Here is a 15,814-nt window from a genome sequence, read left to right as displayed (position 1 = left end):
GGAATGAATCCCACTTGGTCGTGGTGTATAATTCGTTTAATGTGTTGTTGAATATGATTAGCAAGGATTTTGTTAAGTATTTTTGCGCCTAGGTTCATTAGAGAACTTGGTCTGTAATTTTCCTTTCTTGTGGTGTCTTTGTTTGGCTTTGGTACTAGGGTAATGTTGGCATCATAGATGGAGTTAGGCAATGTTCCTTCTGTTTCGATTTTTTGGAAGAGTTTCAGCAGGACTGGTGTTAGTTCTTTCTGGAATGTTTTGTAGAATTCACATGTGAAGCCGTCTGGCCTGGGCTCTTCTTAGTTGGGAGATTTTTAATGACTGATTCTATCTCTTTACTTGTGATTGGTTTGTTGCCATCAATTTCTTCTTTCGTCAATGTGGGCTGCTTATGTGTTTCTAAGAATTTGTCCATTTCCTCTGAATTGTCATTTTTGTTGGAATATAGATTTTCAAAATATCCTCTTATCATAGTCTTTATTTCTGTGGGCTCAGTGGTGACATCTCCTTTCTCATTTCTTATTTTGTGTATTTGCATCTTCTCTCTTTTTTTCTTTGTTACTCTTGCTAAAGGTTTGTCAATTTTGTTGATCTTCTCAAAAAACCAGCTCTTGGTCTTGTTTATCTTTTCAAGTGCTTTCTTATTTTCTATTTTTTTTAGTTCTGCTCTTATCTTTGTTATTTCCTTCCTTCTTCTTCTTGTTGGATTACTTTGTTGTTTTTTTTTCTATTTCCTCCAAATGTGCAGTTAGTTCTTCAATTTTTGCTGTTTCTTCTTTTTTGATATATGAATTTATGGCTATAAATTTCCCTCTCAGTACTGCTTTTGCTGCATCCCATAAATTTTGGTATTTTGTGTTATCATTATCATTTGTTTCAAAGTAGTTGTTTTCTTTTGAGATTTCCTCTTTGAACCATTGTTTTTCTAACAGTGTGCTGTTTAATTTCCAAATCATGGTGTGAAATCTGGGCCTCTGGACCTTGCAAATTTCCAGCTTCATTCCACTGTGGTCAGAGATATTATTTTGTATGATTTCGATCTTTCTGAATTCATTAAGCCTTTCTTTGTGGCCTAGCATATGGTCTATCTTGGAGAATGATCCATGTGCACTTGAGAAAATTGTATATCCTGCTGTGTTTGGGTGTAATGATCTATATATGTCTATTAGATCCAGCTCCTCTAATATAATGTTAAAATATTTTGTTTCTTTAGTGATTCTCTTTTGAGATGTTCTGTCCAGAGTTAATAGTGGTGTATTAAAATCCCCCACTATAATTGTAGATGCATCTATTCTTTCACTTAGTTTTTCCAGCGTTTGCCTCACATATTTAGAGGTGCCCTTTTAGAAGCATAAATATTTATGATTGTTCGATCTTCTTGACATATTGTCCCTTTCACTAATATGTAGTATCCTTCTTTGTCTCTCACAATTGTTTCACATTTAAAGTCTATTTTGTCTGATATTAATATAGCCACTCCTGCCTTTTTTTGGTTATTGTTTGCTTGTAAGATTGTTTTCCAACCATTCATTTTCAACCTCCATGAGTCTCTGGGTCTAAGATGTGTCTCTTGTAGACAGCATATAGATGGGTCATATTTCCTTATCCAATGTCCCAGTCTGAATCTTTTGATAGGTGAGTTTAATTCATTAACATTCAGTGTTATTACTTTCAAGGAATTATTTGTGTTAGCCATTTTTTGACTGGACTTGTCATTGTCATATTTTGTTTGCTTTTTTTTCCCCTTCTCTTTTTGTCTTTTTTGTTGCTCTTACACTCTCCTCCAACTCTGCCTGTCCTGTTTTTTCCTTTCTTCCTGTAGAACTCCCTTCAAAATTTCTTGAAGGGGAGGTTTCTTGTTGGCATACTCTTTCAGTTTCTGTTTATCTGTGAATATTTTGAACTCTCCATCACTTTTGAATGCTAGTTTAGCTGGATAGAGTATTCTTGGTTGGAAATTTTTTTCCTTTAGTACCTTGACTATATCATACCACTGCATTCTTGCTTCCATGGTTTCAGATGAGAAATCAGCACTTAATCGTATGGAGCTTCCCTTGTATGTGATGGTTTTCTTTTCTCTTGCTGCTTTTAGAATTTTCTCTTTGTCTTGAGCATTGGATAATTTGACAAGTATATGCCTTGGGGTGGGCCTGTTGGGGTTTATAACGAGTGGGGTGTGCTGTGCTTCTTGGATATGTACATCTGTCTCTTTTAGTAGATTTGGGAAGTTTTCAGCCTTTATTTCCCACAACACTCCTTCTGACCCCTTTCCCTTCTCTTCTCCTTCTGGAATGCCTATAATACTTATATTTGAGCATTTTGCATTATCATTCAGGTCCCTAAGTCCTAGCTGGATTTTTTCTATCTTTTTATTGACAAATTCTACTATTTGTTTGACTTCCGATGTACTGTCTTCCACATCACTAATTCCCTGCTCTGCCTCTTCTAGTCTGCTGATATTTGCTGCAAGTGTACTTTTGATTTCTTGAACTGTGGTGTTCATTCCCATCATATCTGTTACCTTTTTGCATATGTCTGCAATTTCCCCTCCAAGTGTTGTCATCATGTTGTTAATCTCTTGCTTTACTTCATTAAATTTGTCGGTGATAAATGTTCTGAGATCTTTCATTACTTGTGCGAAGTTCTGCTCCCCTTCCTGATTTTTAGTTTGTTGATTGGATTCAGCCATGTTTTCCTGATTACTGGTTTGGTTTGTAGATTTTTGTTGCTGTCTGGTCATCATTTTATCTTGATACGTTTAATCAGTTCCTTGGCTTCTTTGTCTAGTCTTGGAGATTAATTAGCTGTTGTTTTTGCATAAGTGTTATATCTTCTCTTTGTCACTTTTTTCTTCTTATTCTAATTTCCTATTGATGGTTGAGTTCACTTTAAAGGAAAGTATTAGGGCTGGGGAAAGGCAATTGTGTAAGCAAGGAAAAAGCATAAAGTAGTATTGGTGATATATGTTATCAGAGCAACAATATGAGATCTGGGAGGATGGATGTTAGATTCATATACATTGTGTAGAGTTATAGCAGTAGGTAGAGTACCTATAATGAGGTAGTTGACTGAATATGGGAGGAATATGGTATGCATTCAAAAGCTAGTGTTTTCATGATAGAGGGAAAGAGAAAAGAAAGGCAATATTTTCAAGAGTGGTTAAAAGACAGAAAACAAAATGAAGGTATTAGAAATTAAGAGTTAGACACTTTGGGGATCAAAGAAAGGGAGGTGGGATATAGGAGTGACAATAGATGATGGGGGATATCAAGATGTAGGGGAAAGGGGATAGTGTAGGTAGCCAAAATCAATTTGCACAGAAATGAGGCAGCAGAGGTTGAAGAAACCCAGCAAATGCGAGGTGTTCCCTGCAGCACCTATTGTATAAGTAAGATAAAATAAAATAAGAAGAAAATGAGGGACAAGAGAGAGAAGAAAAAATATTACAAAAAAGAGAAGAAAGGAAGAAAGAAAAAGGGGGTGGGTAAAGGGAGGGGAACAAGTAGGGAAAAGAAAAAAAAGGTATAGAAAACCACAACAGCAACAACAACAATAACAACAACAAACCCCTAAATAACTGTAAAAGAAAAATAACAAAAAAAAAAAACACAAACAAACAAACAAACAAAAAAGACTTTGGGGGATATGCTGGGAGAAAAGACTAGGAGATACTGCAATGTTAGCAATCAGGACATTAAAAAGAATAAAAAATACAATAAAATAAAAAATAAAAACAAAGCAAAACAAATCAAAAAAGAAAAAACGCAAACGTTGAGGGCTAGGACATTCAAGGACTTCAGATGGATCTCAGGCCATGGTGGATTCAGGGATGGAAAGTCTGAGATTTTGAAGACTCAAGAGGTGTGACTCTCTGGGGTGTGGGCCACCAGGGTTTAGGGATCTCAGACCTGGCAACCTCAAATCTGGTTAACAGGGAGCCTGGGAGCACTGCAGTGTAACACAGCTTTCAGGGATCCCCGCAGCTGGGTGCCAGCCCTATGGGGGGGTCAGATCCACAAATTCTACCTTATGTGTCTGAACCCCACAATTCACTCTCTCACTGGGGTCTATTCTGTGGATGTATCATCAATTTGGCTTCAGGACACCTCCCACCCTGTAAACCCCCAGAAGGGCCACCTGGGGGTGCCTCTACACTGCAGCCAATTTAATGACGCAGATCAGAAGCCACGCCCGCGGGTGGGGCTCCAGCCAGAAATGCTGACAACAGAGTCCAAAACTGAAATTCCCACGCTTTGCAAAATATTCCCCCAATCGGCTTCCAGATGTCTCACCCCCCCCCCTGCCAGACTCTGTAAGAGCCTTCTGGTTATGTCCCTTTATTGCCAGCAATTTAAGTCCACTGCAGATCGGCAGCTGGGCTTGGGGGGGAGGGGCTCCAGGTGAAAGCGCTATTACTTGTGTCCACAATCAAAAATTCCTCGCTTCGCAACAAAACCCCCATTTGTCTCCCCAAATCGGTCTGCAAAGGCATCCCATCCTGTCAACCCCCCCAACAGCCCGCTCAGGACTCACGAATTCCCCAGTACCACAGAGCTCCAAAAATCGCCACCGCAGCGCCGGTTCCACAGCTCCATCCACCCCAGGAGGGAGCGTCCCGCGTGCAGCTCTCACCTCCATGCAATAGAGTCTCAATTATATCTTATAGACTAATCCTCTCCATTACCTTCCCACCAAATCGATGTCCAGACACCTCCTGCCCTGCAAAAATCCTGAAACAGCCTGGTCCTGAAGAACCTCCAACACTGCCCAGCTGCTTCTTTGCAGGAGAGACTGTCAGGTAAGCTCACTCAGCCACCATCTTGACCCCCACAGCCCTCTTGATTTCTTCAAGAGAAATAATTTTTATACAAGTTTTTGAATACCAAGAGACTTAGATACCTGCCAAATATTTATTCATACTATTAGTACTTTGAAAACAGATTTATTCTGCTGTCCCACAGGTCTCTCCCAGACTACACAAAACAACATTAAACAAAATTCAGATATTACCCACAATTCTTGGAGCTCATATTTCTTGTATTTCTTCTTTTCATCCAACTGTATGAAACCACATAGCATCTCCTACCTGACCAAGGATTGACCTTGCCTCTGTCCGCCACATCAGACATTCCTTCCCATGACAAACTTAGCTTTGACTGCCATAATCTTGAGTGCAGCCCAACCTGACTGCATCTTGTTTTAAGGAAAGGGCACTTACCCAGATATTTTCCCAATACTTGCTCACAAGCCCCTGAGATTTAGCCACCTTAGTTTCTCAACCGTATGCAATCAGTTGCCATAGGCATTGGCATACTCAGGTGAACTTCTGCTTGTCTTGCTATCAGTTGAAAGTAACTGCAGCTCTCTCTAAGTTCCCCTAATAAAGGCTTTTGGACTGATTACTCTGGTGTTTTAATGACTTTCTTCAAAGTAGAAACTATCCCCATTGTAGGGTGGTATTGATCAGTCCTAGGTGGGTCTTCCAATATTTCTTCATCCATGTGAGTCTTGTTGCTTGTTCAACAGCATGTAATACCAGCTACATAAACATATCTGGATCCATCACTCTTTTGGCTTTGTTTGCACTGGGCAACCAGTTCAAATCCAGAGGTATGCTTGTTCCACCTACTCAAAGTTTAGAAAAATCTCTTGAGGCAATGATATATGGTCAAAATGCAACTATCTCAGTTTTTGTGCATTCTATGAATATATCCTACCTATTATTTAGAGGCAACTAACATGAATTGAAAATTATGCATTCTATGAATAAATCCTACCTATTATTTAGACTCACCAATTGAAAATTGGTCTTTTTTGACAGAGATTTCTTAAATATTACACAGTACATTTGTTACAATAGATGAAACCGACCACCTGAAAAATGAGCCCAATGACCCTTTCATGTCTTTGTCTCCAAAGGAAAGAGAAATAGTTAATTTTATGGTGAGTGTTAGGGATCTAAAAGCCTAAAAATGGAATATATGAAGAACAATTACTATCTAATCAAATTACTTTAAATTGTTTTTGTTAATTTGGAAGGTGAAATGTGGTATTTAGTTGTTATTTGCCTTTATTTGATTACTTTGAGCTATTTTTCATATATTTGTTCTTTGTAATTTGGTCTTATTTATGGTTCTTAATAGGATGATTTTTTTCAGTAAAGTGGATGAAATAGCCATCGAAATATTAACACTTTATAGATCATCATTTGTTGCTTTATTTTCCGCAATTGCTGCTTGTCCTTTGATTTTATTTGTATTTCCTACTGACAGAAATTTAAATTCTTTAGAATACCAACTTATATTCTCTTGGGATTTCTTTCATTAATTAACCTTCTTAAACTCTTTCTCATTCACAAATTATATTCATTTATATTTTCTAGGATATAGTCACTGATTTTATTCATCTGTATATTTTATAATATTTACTGTGGCTTAAATTGTGTTTTATTTATTATACTTCAATCCACATGACAGAAATACTTTAAGTATTGTGAAAGAAATACTAACTTATTGGGATTTTCTGAAATACCTAACTAATCTCAGAATCATAAACCGAATATAATATTTTTCTGAATAATTTCTAGATGCTTCCTTTATTAAAATCTTAATTTTCTTCTAAATTAAATTTTATGAAGTAAATTTTTGTTACATTATTCTGTTTTTCAACTGTTGCACTATTTCCTCATTGTTCAAATTATTGCATGAGTTGAATACCAAGTAAGACATGCCATTTCTTATTAATTGTGTTTTCAAAACTGTTTTACAATGTTTCATTTTTGCTAAACTTTATTCTCCCAATTAAACAATTGTATCATTTTATCAATGCAAAGTTCCTTCCAATGCCTCCTTTTAAAAAATCCTCTAGGGATTTGGGCTGGAAACAATTTTACCAAATTTCTTGGTTAAAACAGACAAGATCAATATTCTTTCTTCAGTTATTGAAATTATATTTCTTAAGATTCAATAATCTTTTCTTCATCTGTTTTATTATTAACTTTTAAATTTTCTATTACCTTATAGCAGCTCTGGAACAATCCTCCATGCTTCATCTTCTGGCTCTATATTTTCTCTCTGAATTCTTAGGAAAGATTTCAGGGTAGTTCTCCAATTTGCTGTTTACTTTTTTGAAACATCCAATTTGTTTTTCATTGCCTCAATCATCTAAAAAGTTCAGTAACTTTGTTTTTTTATCTGAAACTTATCTTGACATCTCAAATTGTTTCAATTTTAAAAATGCAATGTCTCTGGCATCTTCCTAATAATAATAATTTGGGAATTTTAAAGACTTTTCATGTTTCTCCCAGGAAGAATGTTTCATTAGGGAACATTTTCTCTGACTATTTAAATGCATATTATTGTGTTTTGTTTTTAATTATTTATTTATTTATTTCTCTCCCCTTCCCCCACCCCCACCCCAGTTGTCTACTCTCTGTGTCCATTCACTGTGTGTTCTTCTGTGATCGCTTCTATCCTTATCAGCAGCACCAGAAATCTGTGTGTTTTTTTGGTTGCTTCATCTTGTTGTGTCAGCTATATTATTGTTTTGAACACTCAAACCATTTTGTATAATGTATAACCCTGCTCTAACACTTTACTCCCATAGATGATAGTCCTTTGGTTGAAACTTGAGAATTAAAATGGGTCCTTGCAGGGTGTGTTAGTCCCTGTTTCACTATTACAGATTCAGGCAGGAAAAAGGAAATGTTTAGGTTTCCCCTCTCCACCCTCTGTCAGGTCAAATACATTTAGTTTTCTGTAGGGATTAAGAAGGAAACTGCAATTGGGGAATTTTTTTTAAAAAATTCTTTTTAGAGAAATTGTGGGTTTATAGAACAATTATAAAAATAAAGTATTGCCATACACCACCCCACCACCAACACCCTTCATTTGTGCCTTGATATGGAACATTTGTTATAATTAATTATTGCACTTTTCTATATCTGTGCCATTTTTAACAGTAGTTAACTTTGTTTCAATTGATAAAAATTTATTAAAATATTATTATTAATTATCATCAATAGTTTATATTAAGTGTGTTTTCCCCATACATGACCCGGTTATTAACATCTTGTATTAGTGTTGTACATTTCTTATAATTCATGTAAGATCATTCTTTTTCTTGTACTATTATCTAGAATGTAAACTATAATCCATGATTAGTGGCAATGCTTCAATATGTGTCCATCATTTGTAAGAAATATACCATGCTAGTGAAGGATGTTGTTAATGTGGGACAGTTTGTGAGGGGGGAGGAAATGAGGCATATGGGAATCCCCTATATTCTTTATATAATAACTTTGTAATCTAAAGTTTCTTTAAAATAGAAAAAAATAAAAAAGATACTACAAGAAAAAAATTGCAGTCCAATATTTCTTATGAATTCAGATGCAAAAATCCTCAGCAAAATTCTTGCAGATTGAATCCAACAACACATTAAAAGAATTATATACCATGATCAAGTGTGTTTTATCCCAAGTATGCAAGGGTGGTTCAACATAAGAAAATCAATTAATGTAATACATCACATTAACAAAATGAAGGGGAAAACTTGTATGATCCCAAAAAGTGAAAAGACAACCAACTCAATGGGAGAAAATGTTTGGAAACCATGTATCCAATAATTGTTTAATATCCCGGATATACAGAGAAATCCTATGACTCAACAATGAAAGGACAATCAACCCAATTTAAAAAGAATAGACATTTCTCCAAAAAAGATATACAAATGGCCAAAAGCACATTAAAATATGCTCAACATCACTAGCAATTAGAGAAATGTAAACAAACCCAAAATGAGATATCATTTCTCACACACTAGAATGACTATTAAAAAACAGAAAACTACAAGGTCAGAGAGAATACAGAGAAATAGAAACACTCATTCACTGCTGATGTGAATGTAAAATGGTAAAGTCGATGTGGAAGGTAGTTTGGCAGTTCATCAGAAAGCTAAGTATAGAATTACCATAAGACCCAGCAATCCTGCTACTCAGTATATATCCAGAAGAAATGAAAGTAGTGACTCAAACTCATATTTGCACACTAATGTTCATAGTGGCATTATTCACGATTGCCAATTTTCATCTATTATTCTCTGAAATATTCTTTCTATCATTTCCCCCTTCTCTTTTCCTTCGAGGACATCCATGACACCTATGTTTGTGCACTTCATGCCTTCACTCAAATTCCAAAGACACTGTTAAATTTTATATTCTTTTATCTATCTATTCTTCTGAGATAAGATTTTAATTTTCCTGTCTTCTAGTTTGCTGATTCTTTCTTCTGTCTGTCCAAATATTCTATTGTATACCTCTGATATATTTTTAATCTCTTCTATTGTGCTTTTCATCACCACAATTTCTGTTATTTTTCTTTTTGTACTTTCAATTTCCTCTCCATGCAAACACACTGTCTTCTTTTTTTATTTTGTTTTTTTTATTTTTTACATTTTTAAAATCTTTTTTTAAAGATACATAGATCACACAAAATGTTACATTAAAAAATATAAGAGGATTCCATATACCCCCACTCCCCAAGCCCCTCTCCTCCCACATCAACAGCCTTTACATTAGTGTGGCACATTCATTGCATTTGATTAATAGATTTTGATGAAGTGCTACAAAGCATGGATTATTGATTAAATTGTAGTTTGCACTCTCTCGCAGTCCATTCAGTGAGTTATGGTAGGAAATATAATGTCCTGCATCTGTCCCTGCATGTCATTCAGGACAACTCCAAGTCCAGAAAATTCCCCCATATTACACTTTTTCTTCCCTCTCCCTGCCCTCAGCAACTCCCTTGACAACTGTCTCTGCATTAATGATGCAGATTCTTCCATTGCTAGAGTCACAATAGTTCTGTGGTATAATACCCGTAAGACCACTCTAATCTATATTTTATTCCACCATCATGAGGACCCTGGGATAGTGATGTCCATTCCACCTCTAAATCTAGAGGGTCTTAGATGCCACATGGCTGATGGATGGGATTCTCCTGCTTGCAGGTGTATACTCTCTTGGTTCCCTGGTGTGGTGGTTGACTATCCTCATCTCCCTGTTTGCTGACCTGGGTAAGTCCAGTGAATAGGAGAGTAGGTGTTGCAATTCTCCTGAGACTCAGCATCCAGCTGGCACATAGACAGTCCAGAGATTCAAGCCTCCTGAGCATACACCAACCCCAGCACCAACCACTGGCTCAATGAAAATGACAGAAGAGGCATGTGTAGAGAGGTCCCATCTGAGTCCAACTCCATCACACTCAGGAGCACAAATTCCAAAGTAGGGCCCATTCTCAAGGCACTGAACTCCAGAGCCATCTGTCATGATCATAGGACCTGGGTGTCTCTATAGCCCATAGGATGACCACCTCCTGGGGTTGTATCTACTTTGGCTGTCTCTGAGATCCTGTTGAGATGTGCATAAGCATGATCCCTCTGATGGTCTCCTGGTCTATTTTGAAGTCTTAGTCATATAAATTCATTTTTCTTTACCATTTACCCCTTATTCAAGGTCAAAAAGCAGTTTTTAACACCTGATATTACATGTAAGCTGAGATATTCTGCTGGTCTGAGTGGAACCTTTTATTCAAGGTCTCTTTCTAGTTACATCATCAGCTGGTGTTTGGTGGTAATCCCTCAGTGCCAGGGATGCTCATCCCAGGGAGTCAAGTCCCATGCTTGGGGGTGGGGTGGGGAGGAGGTAATGCATTTACATGCTGGGTTTGGCTTGGAGAGTGGCCCCATTTGAGCAACATTGAGGCTCTCAGGAGGTAACTCTTAGGCACCCTGCAGGTCTAGACCTAGTTCATATTTCAGGAGCACAGGCTAAAAAGCATAGTCATCAGTATCAAGGGCTCATTGTTGGACCATACTTCTTTATTGGTTTTTGCCATTGCACTTGGGGGATTGTTGCTGTTCCACTGGGAAATGTGATAGAGTTTCCCTGGCTAGGAACTCAGCACTGCCTCAATTGTTGTTTTTCACTGGAGCTACTATGAAAATGTCCAAGCATTTTTATGTACCTTGTATACAAGTCCTGGAGAATTCCCTCCCAACCATGTGCCCCCCCATCAATAACACCCCAAATCAGTGTTCCTCCCCTGCCATAGTTGAACCTCTCTGTGGTCTAAAACTTCTTCAAAAATGAAGCCTAATATATTGCCAAGTTCCATTAATAGTAAAATGGAATATAGTGATGGGTATAAAGGTTAGAAATAGAATACATACCAATTTAGAAAAGTTAAATAAAGAAAAAATATTTTAACAGCTGGCGGCAGTTGGGAGCATGCCCTGTGGACCTGCTGCTTGCTCCTGCAGCACCCCTGTGACCCCGAGGGCAGGAGAGACATGGTGTTGGGGTGCATGGAGGGGTGCGGGGAGCGCTCGCCCACCCTCGGGACCCCTGTGTCCCACCCACTCAGCGGTGCTGCAGGGAACACCTCACATTTGCTGGGTTTCCTCATCCTCCAATGCCTCATTTCTGTGTGAATAGATTTTGGCTACATACACTATCCCCTTTCCCCTACATCATGATATCCCCCATCATCTACTGTCTCTCCTATATTCCACCTCACTTTCTTTGATCCCCAAAGTGTCTAACTCTTAATTTCTAATACCTTTGTGTGCTTTTTCTCTCTGTTATCCACTCTTGAAACTATTGCCTTTCTTTTCTCTTTCCCTCTCTCATGAAAACACTAGCTTTTGAATTCATACCATATTCCTCCCATATTCAGTCGACAACCTCATTATAGGTACTCTACCTACTGCTATAACTCTACACAACTTACATGAATCTAACATCCATCCTCCCAGATCTCATATTGTTGCTCTGTTAACATAGATCACCGATACTACTTTATGCTTTTTCCTTCTTACACAATTGCCTTTGCCCGGCCCTAATACTTTCCCTTAAAGTGAACTCAACCAGCAATAAGAAATTATAATAAGAAGAACAAAGTGACAAAGAGAAGATATAACACTTACACAAAAACAACAGCTAATTAATCTCCAAGACTAGACAAAGAAGCTAAGGAACTGATTAAACCCGTCAAGATAAAATGATGACCAGACAGCAACAAAAATCTACAAACCAAACCAGTAATCAGGAAAACATGGCTGAATCCAATGAACAAACTAAAAATCAGGAAGGGGAGCAGAACTTCGCACAAGTAATGAAAGATCTCAGAACATTTATCACCGACTAATTTAATGAAGTAAAGCAAGAGGTTAACAACATGATGACAACACTTGGAGGGAAAATTGCAGACATATGCAAAAAGGTAACAGATATGATGGGAATGAACACCACAGTTCAAGAAATCAAAAATACACTTGCAGCAAATATCAGGAAGACAGTATATCAGAAGTCAAACAGACAGTAGAATTGGTCGATAAAAAGATAGAAAAAATCCAGCTAGGACTTAGGGACCTGAATGATAATGCAAAACGCTCAAACATACGTATTATAGGCATTCCAGAAGGAGAAGAGAAGGGAAAGGGGTCAAAAGGAGTGTCGCGGGAAATAATGGCTGAACACTTCCCAAATCTACTGAAAGAGACAGATGTACATATCCAAGAAGCACAGTGCACCTCACTCATCATAAACCCCAACAGGCCCACCCCAAGACGTATACTTGTCAAATTATCCACTGCTCAAGACAAAGAGAAAATTCTAAAAGCAGCAAGAGAAAAGAAAACCATCACATACAAGGGAAGCTCCATAAGATTAAGTGCTGATTTCTCATCTGAAACGATGGAGGCAAGAAGACAGTGGTATGATATAGTCAAGGTACTAAAGGAAAAAAATTTCCAACCAAGAATACTCTATCCAGCTAAACTAGCATTCAAAAATTATGAAGAGTTCAAAATATTTGCAGATAAACAGAAACTGAAAGAGTATGCCAACAAGAAACCTCCCCTTCAAGAAATTCTAAAGGGAGTTCTGCAGGAAGAAAGGAAAAAGCAAGACAGGCAGAGTTGGAGGAGAGTGTAAGAGCAACAAAAAAGACAAAAAGTGAAGGGGGGAAAAAAAGCAAACAAAATACAACTAACACAAGTCCAATAAAAAAATGGCTAACACAAATAATTCCTTGAAAGTAATAACTCTGAATGTCAATGGATTAAACTCACCTATCAAAAGATTCAGACTGGGACATTGGATAAGGAAATATGACCAATCTATATGCTGTCTACAAGAGACACATCTTAGACCCAGAGACTCATGGAGGTTGAAAGTGAATGGCTGGAAAACAAACATACAAGCAAACAATAACCAAAAAAAGGCAGGAGTAGCTATATTAATATCAGACAAAATAGACTTCAAATGCGAAAAAATTGTGAAAGATGAAGAAGGATACTAAATATTAGTGAAAGGGACAATCTGTCAAGAAGATCGAACAATCATAAATATTTATGTTTCTAAAAGGGCGCCTCTAAATACGTGAGGAAAACGCTGGAAAAACTAAGTGAAAGAATAGATGCATCTACAATTATAGTGGGGGATTTTAATACACCACTATCAACTCTGGACAGAACATCTCAAAAGAGAATCACTAAAGAAACAAAACATTTGAACAGTATATTAGAGAAGCTGGGTGTAATAGACATATATAGATCATTACACCCAAACACAGCAGGATATACATTTTTCTCAAGTGCACATGGATCATTCTCCAAGATAGACCATATGCTAGGCGACAAAGAAAGGTTTAATGAATTCAGAAGGATTGAAATTATATAAAACAATATCTCTGACCACAGTGGAGTGAAGCTGGAAATTTGCAAGGGTCAGAGGCCCAGATTTCACACCACGATTTGGAAATTAAACAGAACATTCTTAGAAAAACAGTGGGTCAAAGAGAAAATCTCAAAGAAATCAATGACTACCTTGAAACAACTGATAATGATAACACAACATACCAAAATTTATGGGATGCAGCAAAAGCAGTACTCAGAGGGAAATTTATAGCCATAAATTGATATATCAAAAAAGAAGAAAGAGCAAAACTTGAAGAACTAACTGCACATTTGAAGGAATTAGAAAAAATACAACAAAGTATTCCAACAGGAAGAAGAAGGAAGGAAATAACAAAGATAAGAGCAAAACTAAATGAAATAGAAAATAAGAAAGCATTTGAAAAGATAAACAAGACCAAGAGCTGGTTTTTTAAGAAGATCAACAAAATTGACAAACCTTTAGCGAGACTAACAAAGGAAAAAGGAGAGAAGATGCAAATACACAAAATAAGAAATGAGAAAGGCGATATCACCACTGACCTCACAGAAATAAAGACTATCATAAGAGGATACTTTGAAAAGCTATATTACAACAAAAATGACAATTCAGAGGAAATGGAAAAATTCCTAGAAACAAATATGCAGCACATATTGATGAAAGAAGAAATCGATGATCTTAACAAACCAATCACAAGTAAAGAGATAGAATCAGTCATTAAAAACCTCCCAACTAAGAAGAGCCCAGGGCCAGATGGCATCACAGGTGAATTCTACAAAACGTTCCAGAAAGAACTAACACCAATCCTGCTGAAACTCTTCCAAAACATTGAAACAGAAGAAACATTGCATAACTCCTTCTATGATGCCAACATTACCCTAGTACGAAAGCCAAACAAAGATACCACAAGAAAGGAAAACTACAGACCAATTCCTCTAATGAACCTAGATGCAAAAATACTTAACAAAATACTTGCTAATCGTATTCAACAACACATTAAATGAATTATACACCACGACCAAGTGGGATTTATTCCAGGTATGCAAGGATGGTTCAACATAAGAAAATCAACCAATGTAATACACCATATAAATAGATTGAAGGAAAAAATCACATGAATATATCTGTAGATGCAGAAAAAGCATTTGACAAAATACAGCACCTTTTCTAGATAAAAACACTCCAAAAGATTGGAATACAAGGAAATTTTTTGAACATGATAAAGAGTATATATGAAAAACTTACAGCCAACATTGTTTACAATGGAGAAATCCTAAAATCCTTCCCTCTAAAGTCAGGAAGAAAACAAGGATGCCCATTGTCTCCCCTTCTATTTAAGATTGTCTTAGAAGTACTTGCTCAAGCACTGAGGCAAGAACCAGATATAAAAGCCATTCAAATTGGAAAGGAAGAAGTCAAAATTTCATTATTTGCAGATGACATGATCCTATACAGAGAAAACCCTGAGAGATCTACAACAAAGCTTCTAGAACTCATAAATGAGTTTAGTAATGTTGCAGGTTATAAGATCAAAGCGCAAAAATCAGTAGCATTTCTGTACACCAATAATGAGCAAGATCAGGAGAAAATCAAGAAACAAATACCATTCACAATAGTAAATTAAAAAATCAAATATTTAGGAATAAATTTAACTAAAGATGTAAAAAATTTATACACTGAGAACTATACAAGACTGTTCAAGGAAATCAAAAAAGTCCTAAATAAATGGAAAAATATTCCTTTTTCATGGATAGGAAGATTAAATACTATTAAGATGTCTATCCTACCAAAACAGATCTACACATTCAATGCAATCCCAATAAAAATCAACACAGCCTTCTTTAAGGAACTAGAAAAACTAACTATGAAATTTATTTGGAAAGGAAAGAGGCCCTGAATAGCCAAAGACATATTGAAAAAGAAAAACGAAATTGGAAGAATCACACTACCGGACTTCAAAACATACTACAAAGCTACAGTCTTGAAAAAAACATGGTTTTTGCATAAGGAGAGACACACAGATCAATGGAATCGAATTGAAAGTTCTGATATAGAACCATATATATATAGCCATATGGTATT

The sequence above is a fragment of the Dasypus novemcinctus genome, chromosome 10, assembly GCF_030445035.2.
Source record: "Dasypus novemcinctus isolate mDasNov1 chromosome 10, mDasNov1.1.hap2, whole genome shotgun sequence".
NCBI classification, from domain to species: Eukaryota; Metazoa; Chordata; class Mammalia; order Cingulata; family Dasypodidae; genus Dasypus; species Dasypus novemcinctus.
This window is presented reverse-complemented; position numbering follows the sequence as displayed.